Genomic DNA, 18,385 nt, shown 5'->3' on the forward strand with positions numbered 1-18,385 from the left:
AAAATAAAATAAAAATCTGAATTGTACTATATCTAATTTCTTTTAAATAGCTCAGTTGGAATTCCATTACCTTAACTCAATGGACATGAGGTTGAGCAAGCTCTGGGAGATGGTGAAGGACAGGGAAGCCTGGCGTGGTACTGTCCATGGGGTTGCAAAGAGTTGGACACAACTGAGCAACTGAGCAACAAATATCTAATTTACTTTTTTAAGGTATGAGTTTCTTCTCTAGAAAAATGAGATTTGTTTTACAAAGTTAAAAAATAACCTAAAAAGGAGGATATTCACAAAAATCCTCCTGAGGAGAGTCCCTGAGGATCAGAGGGTACTCAGCCATCATCCACTTTAATGTACATTTAAAATATGTATACATATATATACTTAAGTATAGTTAATTTACAGTGTTGTGTTAGTTTCAGGTGTAGAGCAAATTGATTCAGTTAGATAAATATATATATCTATTTTTTCTGGATTCTTTTCCATTATAGGTTACTAGAAAATATTGAGTCTAGTTCCCCAGGCTATACGGTAGGTCCATTTTGGTTATCTATATTATATACTGAAGTGTGCATATGTTAATTCTAGTCTCCAAATCTACTCCCCTACTTTCTCCTTTGGTAGCTAGAAGTTTGTTTTCTGTGTCTGTGGATATATTTTTGTTTTGTATATAGGTTCATTTGTATCATTTTTTAGATTCCACATATAAGCGATATCATGGTATTTATCTTTCTTTTTCTGAGTTACTTAGTATGATAATCTCTAGGTCCACCCATGTTGCTGCAAATTGCCTAATTTCATTCCTTTTTAAGGCTGAGTAGTATTTCAATGTGTATATACATTCACCACATTCATCCATTCATCTATCAAAGGACATTTAAGTGGCTTCCATGCCTTGGATATTGTAAATAGTGCTGTAGTGGACATTGGGGTACATCTATCTTTTTGAATTTGGTTTTCTCTAGAAATATCCCCAGGAATGGGACTGTAGGATCATTTGGTAGCTCATTCTTTTTACCCTTGTTTCAGTTCAACACAGGATTTTCTTTCTGCTTTCCTAACCTTTCTATGTGTGTCAGGAGGCAATTTTGAAACCATATATTCTTCTCCTTCCCTACTTAAATTCTTACCAAAAGTTAATTTGCTTGTAGAATTTATATTCGACAAGAGAGTAAGTCTCAAGAGAAGCTGTTACGATTACCTGCCATTGAAAATTTTAGGAATTATAGACTAAACAAAATTGGGAAGGGATATTTCTGAGGGGAGGGAGGGTGTGTTTACATGACTCCTCCACCTAAAAACAACTGCTTAAACCATATGAAAATTTGTGCTCAAATCTACTTGCCTACTTTTATTTTATGGCATTTCTTCTCTTTGTTTCATTCTCTCTATGTATACTTTCCTCTGCCTGTGTACCTAAGAATGCCGAGTATACCACTGAGTAAATCTTCCAAGACTGCTGTGAGTATCCTGTACTCACTGCTTCACAGACTGGCAGCCAGTAGCTTACATGTGCTTCTGATTATGTTAATGAATTAGAGGTCAGGCCCTTTGACTCTTCAGTTGAAGCAATCTGAATCCAGTTAAAGGTAAAATTAAACTAGAAAGAGTTTTGGTTACCTCATAATCTCACCAAAAATAGCTAGTTTAATATGTAGAGAAATCTGGCATAAATGAGAGTCTCTTCTTTGATCTGTGCACAACAAAGCTAGAAAATATAATTTCCTCAACTCTAAGAATGATAATAAAATATATATTTTACTCACTGAAGCAAAGGCAATTACTCATATTTTCCACCTAATGCATGGTGGTAAATTCCATCACAACTTCACAAGGTGAAAATAGTCAAATATGGACAAACTTGGCTCCAAGTTTCAATCTGCTGCTTTGAAAGTTTGGAAAGACAGCTGCCGAGTATTCTAGCCACCTCCCGTTAACATAGAGCAATAAAGCATGGGGTAGAATACTACTTCCCAGAATGGGTTTCTGGGATAAATGGGCTCTACTCACATACCAGGAAGTCAACACGGGGATTATTGGTGGCTCCCAGACTCAATGGAAATATTTTATTTGTGAATATGTATGAGTTCAACATAACTGAGAAAAAGAAATAGAATAGAAAATATATATTTTTTTAAGCCATAGGCAACCAGTGATAAAAGCATTTGCCCCTCTCACATTTCTCAGAGCCAAACCTACTTGTCCAAATACATGAGCTATGGGAAGAGAAGAGGATCATAAGCATCTAAATTTCAGCCATGGATTTGCAAGTTAAAGCAGATGGGAAAGGCCATATTCTTTAATAAAAGTCGTTCCAGAAAGACTTCTCCCATGAGAAAAGAAATGATAAGCTATGGTATGGAAACAGAGATCCATATCCAACATAATATTTTCTTTCAAAGATCAGATTTAAAAAGACAAGGCAGATTAATTTTACTAATCATGAGGACTTGATAAAATATTGTACAACTGATTATTAATTCAAGTAGATTTGTGGTAAAATGTTATTAGTCAAGATTTATTAAGCATGGCAATGGCCTAAGCACTTTATATGTTTGAAATATTAATGCCCACACCTGATGAAGCAGTCCTATTATTATCTGCACTTCACAGATGAGAAACCTGGAGCAGAGAACTTAAGTAACTTTCCCCACAGCATATAACTGGTAGGAAGAGGAGCCATAGATACACCTAGGCTGATCCGAGTCAGCATTCTTAACCAGTGACCACACTCAACTCTAATTATTTCTTGAAAGTGTGCTTTTTATATTACTATTACAGTAGAGAAGAATGAGATCTTTAAATTAAATAAAATTAGATCCTGAAATTAGGTGCTGGTCTTGCTTTGACACTAACTAAATTTTGGTATCATTTAGGTTTCTATGAGCAGCTCACCAACTTATCACAAGAAATAGCAGACCCTCTGAAGCCAAGGGAATAAGAGTTAAGGGAAATGAGACTTTACATTAAGCCATGAGAAACTTACTGAAACTATAGTTGCCTTTATCCTGTGTCAGCTTAGTCTGAACTACATTTGCAGAATTTCTTTTCCTAAAAGTGACTGAGTCAGAGTTGGCCACAAGAGAAATCTGTGTGAGATTTGCAAGGCAGAAGCAAAGAAGCAGGCATATTTATGATTTAAGACATGAACAGGGAAGACCCTATTGGCATTCACTTAAGTAACTGTTTTTGCTCTCACCCATCTTGTTGGTAGAGACACAGCCAGGCTTATTGGACATCTTCCTTCAATATCCAAGAAACATGGGCAATGCACATGTGCAGAAAGGGTGCCAGCCCACCCTACAAATCACCTGCATTATTGGTGCTGGAGGCAGTGAGAGACAGATGTGGTTCTGGGGTGCCCTCACGGGTTCCTATTATTCCTTTGTCTGTCCTACTTGATTTCTTTCTGCCCTTCGCAGCTGATGCCTTTGCTGATACTAGACCCATCAGCAGATGCGGGTGTGGCAAGCTGATATAGACTGCTCTTCCAGACTTGGGTAACAATCACTTAAAAAATTTTCTGATTCTGTGTCACTCCTGGTGGATCTTCTCTTATTGAACCCTGAGCAGTATACCAGTTGTTCCTTGTGGATTGCTCTTAGCCAACTTTTAGAATTTGGGGTTGCAGATGCCATCAGTGATAGCCTATTATAGGGAAAAAAGTCAAAGATCAGAAAAATGTAATATTTCCTTAAAACTGGAGTGGGGAAAAAAGTACAATTGGGACAAAGAACATGCAATATACAAATAATTAAATAAAATATAGTATATAATATTTATCAAGTGAATTTTACTCCTCCCATCCTATCTAGTCATATGTCATATAATGTAAGCATGCCATCATTCTTCATGGCAACACAGCAACATGGAATTTCTGAAGTAGGAACTGTCTTGCTCATAGAAACATGGAGATAACTCTGTTGTTGTTGAGTCACTCAGTTGTGTCTGACTCTGAAACTCCATGGACTGCAGCACAACAGGCTTCCCTGTCCATCACCATCTCCCGAAGCTTGTTCAAACTCATGTCCATAGAATTGGTGATGCCATCCAACCATCTCTTCCTGTGTTATCCCCTTCTCCTTTTATCTTAAATTTGTCCCAGCACCTGGGTCTTTCCTAATGAGTCAGCTCTTCCCATCAAGTGGCTGAAGTACTGGAGTTTCAGCATCAGTCCTACCACTGAATATTCAGGATTGATGTCCTTTACCATTGACTGCTTTGATCACCTTGCAGTCTACGGGACTCTCAAGCATCTTCTCCAATACCACAGTTCAAAAGTATCAATTCTTTGGCTCAGCCCACTTTATGGTCCAACACTTACATCCATAACTGACTACAAGAAAACCATAGGTTTGACTATACAGACCTTTGTTGGCAAAGTAACAGGTCTGCTTTTTAATATGCTGGCTAGGTTGGTCATAGCTTTTCTTCCAAGGAGCAAATGTCTTTTATTTCATGGCCACAGTTACCATCTGCAGTGATTTCAGAGCCCAGGAAAATAAAGCCTATCACTGTTTCCACTGTTTCCCCATCTATTTGCCATGAAGTGATGAAACTAGATGTCATGATCTTCATTTTTTGAATGTTAAGCTTTAAGCCAGCTTTTTCACTCTCTTCTTTACTTTTATCAAGTGGCTCTTTAGTTCTTCACTTTCTGCCATAAGGGTGTGTCATGTGCATATCTGAGTTTATTGATATTTCTCCCAGCAATCTTGATTCCAGCTTGTGCTTCATCCACCCAGTATTTTTCATGATGCACTCTGCATGTAAGTTAAATAGGCGGGGCAACAATATACAGCCTTGACATACTCCTGTTCCAATTTGGAACCAGTCTGTTGTTCCATATCCAGTTCTAACTGTTGCTTCTTGACCTGCATACAGGTTTCTCAGGAGGTACATAAGGTGGTCAGGTAGTCCAATCTCTTTAAGAATTTTCCACAGTTTGTTCCAATCAACACATTCAAAGGCTTTAGTATAGTCAATGAAGCGGAAGTAGATGTTTCTCTGGAATTCTCTTGCTTTTTCAATGATCCAGCAGATGATGGGAATTTGACCTCTGGGTCCCCTACCTTTCTAAACCCAGCTTGTACATTTAGAAGTTCTCGGTTCATGTAATGCTAAAGGCTAGCTTGGAGAATTTTGAATATTACTTTTCTAGTGTGTTAAATGAGTGCAATTGTACAGTAGTTTGAACAGTCTTTGGTACTGCCTTTCTTTGGGATTGGACTGAAAACTAATTTTTTCTAGTCCTGTGGCCATTGCTGATCTTTCCAAATTTGCTGGCTTACTGAGTGTAGTACTTTAACAGCATCATCTTTTAGAATTTTAAATAGCTTAGCTGGGATTCCACCACTTCCACTAGCTTTGTTCATAGTGATGATTTTTAAGCCCCACTTGACTTCACATTCCAGGATGTCTGGCTCTAGGTGAGTGATCACACCATCGTGGTTATCTGGGTCATGAAGGTCTTTTTTGTATAGTTCTTCAGTGTATTCTTGTCACCTCTTCTTAATATCTTCTGCTCCTGTTAGGTCCAGACCATTTCTTTCTTTTACTGTGTCCATTTTTGCATGAAATGTTCCCCTGGTCTCTCTAATTTTCTTGAAGAGATCTCTAGTCTTTCCCATTCTATCATTTTCCTCTATTTCTTTGCATTGTTCACTTAGGAAGACTTTCTTATCTCTCCTTGCTATTCTTGGAATTCTGCACTCAGATGGGTATATCTTTCCTTTTCTCCTTTGCCTTTAAATTCTCTTCTTTTCTCAGCTATTTGTAAGATCTCCTCAGACAACCATTTTGCTTTTTTGCATTTCTTTTTTCTTGGAGGTGCTTTTGATCACTGCCTCCTGTACAATGTTTTGAACCTCAGTCCATAGTTTTTCAGGCACTCTATGTATCAGATCTAATCCCATGAGTCTATTTGTCACTTCTACTGTATAATTATAAGGGTCATACATGAATGGCCCAGTGGTTTTCCCTACTTTCTTCATTTAAGTCTGAATTTGGCAATAAGGAGTTCATGATCTGAGCCACCGTCAGCTCCCGGTCTTTCCCCTCTCCTTCCCCCAACTGTATAGATAACTCAGTGTACCTGGCACCCCACTCCAATACTGTTGCCTGGAAAATCCCATGTCTGAAGGAGTCTGGTAGGCTGCAGTCCATGGGGTTGCTGAGGGTCAGACACGACTGAGCAACTTCACTTTTACTTTTCACTTTCATGCATTGGAGAAGGAAACAGCAACCCACTCCAGTGTTCTTGCCTGGAGAATCCCAGGGATGGGAGAGCCTGGTGGGCTGCCATCTATGGGGTCACACAGAGTTGACTGAAGTGAGTTAGCAGCAGTAGCAGCAGCAGCATTTATTCAGCGATTTGTACTTGGTTGCAGACCTGGCCTCCACATGAGTATAACTACATATTGAATAATGGCAGCAATAAATTTAATTTGATGTCATCAAACTAGCTAAATTCCATCTGAAGCGACCCTTAATAAAAATTAAATTTTCTCTAACACCACCTAAACACCACCTACCCACAAAAAATGAACAAAGACAGCCTGGGGCATTTGTGTCCATACTAGCTGCCAGAATCAAACTACATGTAATGACTAATACTAGTTGGGAATAAAAAAAAAAAAAAAAAAAAAAACTTCGAAGAGTTAAGACACTTAATGAATTAAGCACATTCAACTCTGAAAGGTAAAAGGAAATTCACAGCAAATTTAAATACATCTAGGTTAGCCATATGGCCTGGTTTTCTCCGGATACCCAAGTCTATACTTGATTTACCAGAGAAAACATTTACAAACTTCTCTTTCATTCTCAAATATATCACAGTTTTGACAAAAATTATCTTTTACCCTAGTATCAAGCCAATCACATGGAGAGTGAAAATCAGGTGAAATAATAAAAGTAACTAACATGTATTGAGTCCTAGTATATGATAGGCATTGTCCTATGAAACTTAGCATATTCCTTATTTAGTCTTAGCAAAGCCCTCCACCATGAGGAAAGTATCATTAGCACTCTTTGTTAAGATGCCTGAGTCACATGGAAATTAGCAACTCATCAAAGCCCATGTGGTTTTAAGCAGTAGAGCAGAGCAGAGGCCTTTGCTGTTATGACAGGCTACAATAAGAAGGACAGGGGATAGAAATCCCCTAGGTCTGCATAAAGATGATCTCCCCAGTTTCTGCCCCTCCAACGTGCTTCAGTTTCCCCATACAGTTGCTACTGTTCTCCAACAAACATTTGATGGTTGATTTTAGGTGTTAACCTGGCCAGACTATGGTGCCCAGTTATTGGGTTACACACTACATGTTGCTGTGAAGGTATTTTGTAGATGTGATTAACATTTAAAATCAGTTGACTTTCAGTGAAGGAGATTACAGTCCATAAGTAGTTCCTTGCACTGAATAAGGGTAGGCCTTGTTCAATCCTTTGAAGACCTTAAGAGCAAAACCTGAGATTTCCCAGATAAGAAGGAATTTGGCCTCAGGATCATACCACAGACATCCTGCCAGAGTCTCCATTTTCCTGGACTGCCCTGTAGACTTGGTGAAGACTGTGACTTCAGTTCTTGCCCGAGTTTCTAGCCAGTGCATCTGCCCTACAGATTTTGGATGTGCTGGCCTCCACAACTGTGTAAACCAATATCTCTTGAAAATATCTCTTTCTCTTTCACATCAGGAGCAATATTACTCTTTTTCTCACTTTACAAGTGAGAAAACTGAGATGTTAAAGATACTGAGTAACTTAGTCAATGTTGCATAGTTACACAGTGATAAAGTGCAATATTTACCCAAACCTGTCTGACCTCAGAGATGTTATCAGTTCAGTTCAGTCACTCAGTCGTGTCTGACTTTTTGCAACCCCATGGACTGCCACATGCCAGGCTTCCCTGTCCATTACCAACTTCCAGAGCCTACTCAGACTCATGTCCATCATGTTGGTGATGCCATCCAACCATCTCATCCTCTGTCATCCCCCTTCTCCTCCTACCTTCAATCTTTCCCAGAATCAGGGTCTTTCACAGTGAGTCAGTTCTTCGCTTTAGGTGGCCAAAGTATTCAAATTTCAGCTTCAGCATCAGTCCTTCCAATGAATATTCAGGGCCGATCTCCTTCAGAATGGACTGGTTGGATCTCCTTGCAGTCCAAGGGACTCTCAAGAGTCTTCTCCAACACCACAGTTCAAAAGCATCAATTCTTCGGTGCTCAGCTTTCTTTATAGTCCAACTCTCACATCCATACATGACTACTGCCATGCTTAGTCACTAAACTACCTGCAACCAACCCCCAAAAGTCAATAAAACAGGGTGAAAAAAGTCATACTTGAAGTCAAGTCTCCTAAACTTTAAGTCAAGTTTTAAAATCTACCAACAAAATGCTCTTGAGTTCCCTTTTTATGCTCCAAAATTTCTGTCTATAAATAGAGTTAAAAAGCTGCCAATAACTTTGATATGAAGATAACAATATGTCAATACATAAAACTTTAAGCATTATTTAAATTTTATTTTCTAGGTAAGCATTGTATCCTGGACTCTTTCTCCCACTGACCACAAATGTCCTAGGATATTGAACATTAAAATAACTCTTGCATCAGAAGTCCTAGAACATAGCACCCAGTGTCCACACAATCCATTTAAATTCATTGACATTAAGACAAAGAACACCAGAACATTTTATCAGCATAGAGCTTTTGACATAGCACCAATTCTTTTCTTAACCCTTTAAATCAGTATGTATGTGTGCCAGTACATATTCACTTTACATTTTAAAAAGGTAAACATTGAGGATTTGAACATTTGTAAAAAGGAAATGAGTAAAAATAGGATGAAATGAGTAAAGCAATTAAAGTGGAAAAAAAACCTGAAAAAGCAATAAATATTAAAAGGTTGATAAAATGTTAATGTTTGATGAAACAAAATGCCAATTAAAAATCAAAAAGAACACTATGTCAGACATTGTGACACAGCAGATAAATGATAAATCTTAACAAAATCAGAAAAAAAGCCTCCTTGAAGAAATTTGCCAAATGTTGTTTTAAAAAATCTTTCATGATGTACTTACTTTGTTCAGAATATTTCAAGTTCATGTGAAAATCAGTATTCACGATACTGCATTTTCATTATTCTTAGAGTAAAGATGTAATAGTTTCTTTACTTAAATAGTTCAGAGTGTTTTTCTTTAAATGAACAGCAGCAACAGATGTAAGGTGTGTTTATTCTCAGCAGGAGGAAAGGTAAGAATCCAGAACCAAGAATGACCATAGGAGAAATGAACAAAAACATCAAAGAAAAAAAAACACATAGAGGAAGCCAAAACAATGAGGAAAAGGCAATTTATTTTAGCAATATGGTGAACTGAGAAGAAAGAAATGGACAGTCTAATATGGCAACTTGCAAAGACAAATCCAAGTGAGCTTATTGGGTCATTTTATGTGTAAGTCAAATCATAACTAATAAGTTAAAGCACTGAAATCCATTTGGCATATTGTATATGTTAAATGAAATTGTCTGTTTTGCTTCCCTAGGGTCAAGATACTTGGGAGAAGATCAGATAAACGGCTGCATATACCAGAGGGGTTGTTAATTTTTTTATTGGTACATTGAGCCAGCTTAGCTAATTCTACAAATTCAGACTCTAGACCCCTTCAATGTACCCTCATTCACTGATGTTAATAGGTAAAGGGTCTGTAAGAGAGACAGATGAGAGTTAAGCTGGGAAAGAAAATTCAGCTATCTGTCTTTGTTCTCAGGACAGGATAGAATGATATACTAACTAGTTTCCTCAGCTCATTCTGTAGTCATGTTTTTCAGACCTTAGCTCTTTCCTCCCTTTTCTACTACAAAGAGAGCATACGGCACCACAGCCTTGCACACAGAAAAGAAAACATGGTAGTAAATTATCTTAAATACACCTGAACTTACGAAGTCGAGTCAAGCTTCCCCTAAAAGGGTTTGTTTTTCACATAATTATAGATTTATTTTGCCATTTAAAAGTTTATTTTGGCTAGAGTCAAAATTTAATTTGTTCTTCAAAGAAACATAACAATGGACATACAAAGAGGAAGCTTTTGTTCGCTCCCTGGGAGTTCTGAAAGGTAATAATTATAAAATGATAAGATTCTAAAGGAAAATGTCACTTGGAACGGTTGAGGTTGACAGCAGCACAGACCTGTGTGAAAGGAAAAAAGTCACATTATATTCATGAACATAAATATAACCAGATGATGTAATTTTACATCTTTTGATGATTTATTATATAAATGTTTCATACATTTGAAATAAAATCTTTTCTAAAAATAAATGTTCATTAGAAGTCACAGAAAATCCTTCTTTTGAAGAATAGTCCTTATGAGCTAATATTATTAAGAGAATTAATAGTAGATTGATAAAATAGCATAAACTAAAGAAAATTGATACACATGTACACACATTGATTCCGAGAATAAGGTGTTATGACAGATACTTTTACATATTTCCAGTCATGTCATTCAGTCTGCATTGAACAACAGACCTCATAGCCACTGCATTATGGTTTCACTTGTTCCTCAGAAAGACACACACACACACACACACACACACACACATCACATACATTAGGCAGGGTTCAGGAGAATGACTAACTTATCAAGACATGTTTCAGTTTTACCTTTCTAGGTTTCTAAAATGTGTGTCACTTGAGTCATATGTTAGAAAACTGGATGGTACATTCATCTACACATATGAATAGATGCACACATGTGGGTGCATACACAGATGTGTCTTAACAACCAAACTGGTCAGTTCCCTGGACATACAAACCTCCACCAAAACTCTACTAAAGGATCTCTGTGAATTTCACAGAGTGCTAATCTGATGTGGAAGCAGCAGCAGGGCTGGTTTCCTAATACTGTTACTGTCTTTTGAGTTGTCACTTGATATCTCTGCATGAAATAACTGACACAGGGATGTTTCTTCCAGTCTGATTGTTTGATAGATTTCCTTATACCAGAGAGAGACTCACTTCTCTGTATATTTCTATTGTTTCCCTCATCTGTATACACAGCCTTGACAAATCAAGTGTGTATGTTACCGGCTCCCTTTTGTCTGTGGCCCTGGCCCTCAGCTTTAATCAAACTCCTTAAACATGAGAGTTCCAGTTAACATTTATTGAAATTCAGTTCAGTTCAGTCATTCAGTCGTGTCTGACTCTTTGCAATGCCATGGACTGCAGCATGCCAGGCTTCCCTGTCCATTACCAACTCCCAGAACCTACTCAAACTCATGTCCATCGAGTCAGTGATGCCATCTAGCCATCTCATCCTCTGTTGTCCCCTTCTCCTCCTGCCTTCAATCTTTCCCAGCATTAGGGTCTTTCCCAAGGAGTCAGTTCTTCACATCAGGTGGGCAAAGTTGTGGAGTTTCAGCTTTAGCATCAGTCTTTCCAATGAATATTCAGGACCGATTTTATTTAGGATGTACTGGTTGGATATCCTTGCAGTCCAAGGGACTTGCAAGAGTCTTCTCGAAAACCACAGTTCAAAAGCATCAGTTCTTCAGCACTCAGCTTTCTTTATAGTCCAACTCTCACATCCATACATGACTATTGGGAAAACCATAGCTTTGACTAGACAGACTGTTGGTAAAGTAATGCCTCTGCTTTTTAATATGCTAGTTGGTATAACTTTCCTTCCAAGGAGTAAGGGTCTTTTAATTTCATGGCTGCAGTCACCATCCCCAGTGATTTCGGAGCCCCCCAAAATAAAGTTTGTCGCTGTTTCCACTGTTTCCCCATCTATTTGCCATGAAGAGATGGGATTGGATGCCAAGATTTTAGTTTTCTGAATGTTGAGTTTTAAGCCAACTTTTTCACTCTCCTCTTTCACTTTCATCAAGAAGCTTTTTAGTTCTTCTTCGCTTTCTGCCATGAGGGTGGTGTCATCTGCGTATCTGAGGTTATTGATATTTCTCCCAGCAATCTTGATTCCAGCTTGTGCTTCATCCAGCCCAATGTTTCTCATGATGTACTCTGCATGTAAGTTAAATAAGCAGGGTGACAATATACAGCCTTGATGTACTCCTTTGCCTATTTGGAACCAGTCTGTTGTTCCACGTCCAGTTCTAACTGTTGCTTCCTGACCTGCATACAGATTTCTCAGGAGGCAGGTAAGTGGGTCTGGTACTCCCATCACTTTCAGAATTTTCCACAGTTTGTTGTGATCCACACAGTCAAAGGCTTTAGCATAGTCAATAAAGCTGAAGTAGATGTTTTACTGGAACTCTTCCTTTTTTGATGATCCATTGGATATTGGCAATTTGATCTATGGTTCCTCTGCCTTTTCTAAATCCAGCTTGAACATGTGGGAGTTCCCGGTGTGTAGAGTATGAGAAACATTGAAAGGAAATGTTGTGACTGTTGTGATGGCAAACTTCATGTTCTTGAAAAAAATAGACAAGTTGAGATAATATAAAGAGGGATCATCTGCAGTTGCACAGAATTCCCTGAAATTTAGGGAGCTAAAACAGACAATTTTCCATTCTGAATAATGTCTATGGAAATGTCATTATTTTTTAAGAAGGAACATCATTCTCTAATTTAACCCTGTGAACAATTAACTGAATTTTTCATATTATATGATTTTCAAATTTAAACAAGTATCTATGACAGCATTTAGAATCCAGTGAAAACAAAAGAGGTGAAGGATCAAATAATTTAATAAATATTTTCACTATATCATTTTAACATCAATTGTAGATTTGCCTCCAAATCAACTATACAAAAAATAATTTTTATGTCAACTTACCAAATAACCAATATCCATATCTGAACCAGTTCAATTTTAGTCAATATCCTTCCCTGTCATGTCAGATATATTTGTTTAACCTAATTTTATTGGTATTACATTAAATATACTTTATTCTTTAGATGTAGGAGGCTTTTTTTAAGAAATTATAGCATCTTAGATATTTAGAACTAAATGTCAGTGATCATGTCATAGTGCTGCCTCTTTTCACTGATGGAGAAGCTCATTACAGAAGATTTAAAGTAATTTCTTTATCCCTACAGCTAATTAATGACAAGACCAAGACTAGAACCTTGGTTTCTGTCTCCCAACTCAAAAGTTCATTATATTACTCCATACTTCCTAGCCATATTTTCAAAATTTTTTGCACTTAGTAGAAATTATAAAACTTACAGAATATGAGGAGTAGTGGTTAAATGAAAGGACTTTAATTTCTTTATTAATAAAAAAATCTGGTTTTCAGTTGGCTCTCTATACATGTTGAAGGTGTGATTTGGGGCTACTTGTTTATATTACTGTATTTTCCATCTCTAGAAAAATTACATTAAGGCTTTACAGGCTCATTCTAAGAATAAAATCGTATTTTGCATTTAGACCATTTACCTCAGTACCTGGCAAACAACAAGTGCTCAATGAATGTAAGCCATTAGTACAGCCCAAGTGTTGGAAACTTTTTTTCTATAAAGGATAAACTGTAGATATTTTAATCTTTTTTGAGGTGTTGTAGGGTGAAAACAGACATAGCATTGTGTAAAAAATGGGCTGTGTTTCAATAAAATCTTGTTTTTAAAAACAAGTAACTGGTTAGATTTGGTCCATGGACTGCAGTTTGTTGATGCCTTGTATGATCCACAGGTGGGGCTAGTGGTAAAGACCCACCTACCCATCCAGGAGACATAAGAAACACAGGTTCAGTTCCTGGGTGGGGAAGATCTCCAGGAGAGCATGGAAATCCACTCCAGTATTCTTGCCTAGAGAATCCTCATGGACAGAGGAGCCTGGCAGGCTACAGTCCATAGGATTGCAAAGAGTCAGACACAACACGTAACTTAACACACACACACACACACACACACACACACAAACACGTGATCCACAACTGTCAAATCAGGCTGCTGAGAATTACAATTCTTCCTTGTTTTCTCACGCCCCACCCCCTCGCCATGGAAACCCATGTGGAAAAAGATGTATACCTTGACAGTGAGAGAGTAAATCCCTAGGCAGGTTGATAAGAAGTCTGGGGGTCCCTGAGGAGATAGGGATCTGGAATTCTCAAGGAGGAGGAAAGGACCAAGTTTTTTTCTTTCTTTCTTTCCATTCCTTAGTCTTAGTCACATAAAATGTTTTCTTTAAACCCTGAACTGTGATTACACAAAAAACAACTCAGTTTAAATTCTGTACTAGAGTTATAGAACAACAATGAATCCTGCTTGAGGACAGTTTCTCCTTCCTGAAAGCCTTCTGACTAATCCTGATATTTTAGAATGTATATTATGGGAGGATCTTTCTATTGTTTAGTTCTAATCCTGTTATCCTAAAATGTAAATTGTGGGAGTGGGTCTGGTAAAATTTTTACAACCTTGAGATATTCTTTTGATTTGTTGTAATATCTAATTTTAAAAGTATATAATTCCTTTGCTAAAGGCTAGTGAGTGAGGCACTCTCCATTCCCCTCCTGACATCTATGTCAGAAACTTTCTCTGTCCCTTTCTATATTTTAATAAAACTCTGCTACACAACAGCTCTTGAGTGATCAAGCCTGGTCCCTGGTCCCAAAGCTAAATCTTCTTCGGAGATCATGAATCCAACACCGTTCATTGTAAGCTGTCAACAAGATGCACATAAAAGGTCTGAAATCACTTACGTCATTACTCTCAAGGATGCGTTTAATGTGTTTTATGGTTGCTTATTCAACCTGTCAAGATAAATACACAATGAACAGAAGTTCATATATCTAACCCAATAAAGATGCAAGCATGGACCTCATTGAAAACTCCATGCATGTTGCTTGCTGGTCACAGACTTAACAGATAAATGTAGTAAGTGACACATGTTCTGAGGACGGGGTTGTTCTGTTTCTGTTGACAAAGAGAAGTTCAAACATGTGAACCCCTAATGTATGTTATGATATGAAAGAGGACTTGAAAGAGAGTCAAAGATTTCACCTTGAAAATCTATGCCACTTGCATCTTCATAGCAAATCACTTAGATATAGTACATAAGGAATTCTAAAGAAAATTTACTAACCTGTCTACAACTCATCCATTTTCCTGTTGGAAAAGACACTTCTGGATTCTGGTCTTTTATTTATGTCTTTAATTTATGTGGGGTTTATTTTTGTACATGCTGTTAGGAAATGTTCTAATTTCATCCTTTCATTTCCATTCTTTTAAATATATCTGTCCAGTTTTCCGAGCACCATTTATTGAAGAGAAGCCACCCTTTATTATAATGTAAGCAACTCTTACTCCCTATGATAGGAGGTTAGCTTGTACTATGATTGGTCAGTTGGTAAGTTGTGTTTGACTCTTTGTGACCCCATGGACTGCAGCATGCCAGGATTCCCTGTCCTTCACTATCTCCATGCTCAGACTTGTGTCCATTGAGTCAGTGATGCTATCCACGATCTTATCCTCTGTTGTCCCCTTCTCCTCCTGCCCTCAATCTTTCCCAGCATCAGGGTCTTTGCCAGTGAGTCTGTTTTTCACATCAGGTGGCCAAAGTTTTGGAGTTTCAGCTTCAGCATCAGTTCTGCCAATGAATATTCAGGGTTGATTTCCTTTAGGATTGACTGGTTTGATCTTGCTATTCAAAGAACTCTCAAAAGTCTTCTCCAGCACCATAATTTGAAAGCATCAATTCTTCAGTGTTTAGCCTCCTCTATTGTCTAATTCTCATATATCCATACCTGTTCAGTTCAGTTCAGTCACTCAGTCGTGTCCAACTCTGTGCGACCCCATGAATTGCAGCACGCCAGGCCTCCCTGTCCATCACCATCTCCCGGAGTTCACTCAGACTCACATCCATCAAGTCAGTGATGCCATCCAGCCATCTCATCCTCGGTCATCCCCTTCTCCTCCTTCCCCCAACCCCTCCCAGCATCAGAGTCTTTTCCAATGAGTAAACTCTTCGCATGAGGTGGCCAAAGGACTGGAGTTTCAGCTACAGCATCTTTTCTTCCAAAGAAATCCCAGGGCTGATCTCCTTCAGAATGGACTGGTTGGATCTCCTTGCAGTCCAAGGGACTCTCAAGAGTCTTCTCCAACACCACAGTTCAAAAGCATCAATTCTTTGGCGCTCAGACTACTGGAAAAACTACAGCTTTGACCATATGGATCCTTGTCAGCAAAGTGATGTCTCTGCTTTTTAACATGCTATCTAGGTTTGTCATAGGTAGTCTTTCAAGGAGCAAATGCCTTTCGATTTCATGGCTGCGGTCACCATCTGCAGTGATTTTGGAGCCCAAGAGCAGAGAAGGCAATGGCACCCCACTCCAGTACTCTTGCCTGGAAAATCCCATGGATGGAGGAGCCTGGTAGGCTGCAGTCCACGGGGACGCTAAGAGTTGGACACAACTGAGCGACTTCCCTTTCACTTTTCACTTTCATGCATTGGAGAAGGAAATGGCAACCCACTCCAGTGTTCTTGCCTGGAGAATCCCAGGGATGGGGGAGCCTGGTGAGCTGCCGTCTTTGGGGTTGCACAGAGTCAGACACGACTGAAATGACTTAGTAGCAGTAGCAGCAGTAGGAGCAAGAAAATAAAACCTGCCATTGTTTCTACTTTCTGCCCATCTACGTGGCATGAAGTAGATGCCATGATCTTAATTTTTGAAATGCTGAGTTTTAAGCCAGCTTTCACCCTCCTCTTTCAACTTCATCAAGAGGCTCTTCAGTTCCACTTTGCTTTCTGCCATTAGGGTGGTATCATCTGCATATCTGACGTTGTTGATATTTCTCCCAGCATTATTGATTCCAGCTTATGATTCATCCAGCATGGCATTTTGCATGATGTACTCTTCGTATCAGTTAAATAAGCAGGTGAAATATGCACATCCTTTGCATACTTCTTTTCCAATCTGGAACCAATCCATTGTTCCATGTCTGGTTCTAACTGCTGCTTGTTGACCTGCATACAGGTTTCTCAGGAGACAGGTAAGGTGGTCTGGTATTTCTATCTCTTTAAGAATTTTCCACAATTCATTGTGGCTCACACAGTCAAACGTTTTAACATAGTCAGTGAAGCAGAAGTAGACCTTTTCTGGAATTCCCTTACTTTCTCTATGATCCAAAGGATATTGGCAATTTGAACTCTGGTTCCTCTGCCTTTTCTAAATCCAGCATGTACACCTGGAAGTCCTAGGTTCACATACTGTTGTAAACTAGCTTGAAGAAGTTTGAGCATTAACTTCTAGCATGTGAAGTGAGCACAATTGTTTGGTAGTTTGAACATTTTTTGGCATTACCTTTCCTTAGGATTGGAATGAAACTGACCTTTTCCAATACTATGGCTGTTGCTGAGCGTTCCCAAATTGCTAGCATACTGAGTGCAGCACTTTAACAGCATCATTTTTAAGAATTTTAAATAGCTCAGCTGGAATTCCACACCTCCACTAGCTTTCTTCATAGTAACACTTCCTAAGGCCCACTTGATTAACACACCAGAATGTCTGGCTCTAGATAAGAGACCACACCATTGTGGTTATCTGGGACATTAAGACCTTTCTGGTATAGTTTATTTTGTATATTCTTGCCACCTCTTCTTAACATCTTCTGCTTCTGTTAGGTCCTGATGTTTCTGACCTTTATTGCGCCCATCTTTGGATGAAATATTCCCCTAATTAGTATCCCTAGTTTTCTTGAGATCTCTAGTCTTTCCCATTCTATTGTTTTCTTCCATATGTTTGCATTTTTCACTTAACAAGCCTTTCTTATCTTTCCAAGCTATTCTCTGGAACACTGTGTTCAGTTGGGCTTATTTTTCTCTTTCTTCTTTGCCTCCTGCTTCTCTTCTTATCTCAGGTATTTGTAAGGCCTCCTCAGACAACCATTTTGCCATCTTGCATGTCTTTGGGATGACTTTGGTCACCACTTCCTCTGCTGCTGCTGCTGCTGCTAAGTCGCTTCAGTCATGTCTGACTCTGTGCGACCCTGTAGATGGCAGCCCACAAGGCTCCCCCATCCCTGGGATTCTCCAGGCAAGAACAGTGGAGTGGGTTGCCATTTCCTTCTCCAATGCATGAAAGTAAAAAGTGAAAGTGAAGACACTCAGTCGTATCCGACTCTTAGTGACCCCATGGACTGCATCCTATCAGGTTCCTCCATCCATGGGATTTTCCAGCAAGAGTACTGGAGTGGGGTGCCATTGCCTTCTCCATCACCACTTGCTCTACAATGTTACAAAACTCCATCCATAGTTCTTCAGGCACTCTGTCTACCAGATCTAATCCCTTGAATCTATCTGTCTCCTTCTCTGTATAGTAATAAGGGATTTGATTCAACCATGGTCTAATGGTTGTTGCTACTTTCTTCTTTAAGCCTGAATTTTATAATAAGGAACTCATGATCTAAGCCACAGTCAGTTTTAAGTCTTGCTTTTG

Source organism: Capricornis sumatraensis, chromosome 3, assembly GCF_032405125.1.
Source record: "Capricornis sumatraensis isolate serow.1 chromosome 3, serow.2, whole genome shotgun sequence".
In the NCBI taxonomy this organism is placed as follows: domain Eukaryota; kingdom Metazoa; phylum Chordata; class Mammalia; order Artiodactyla; family Bovidae; genus Capricornis; species Capricornis sumatraensis.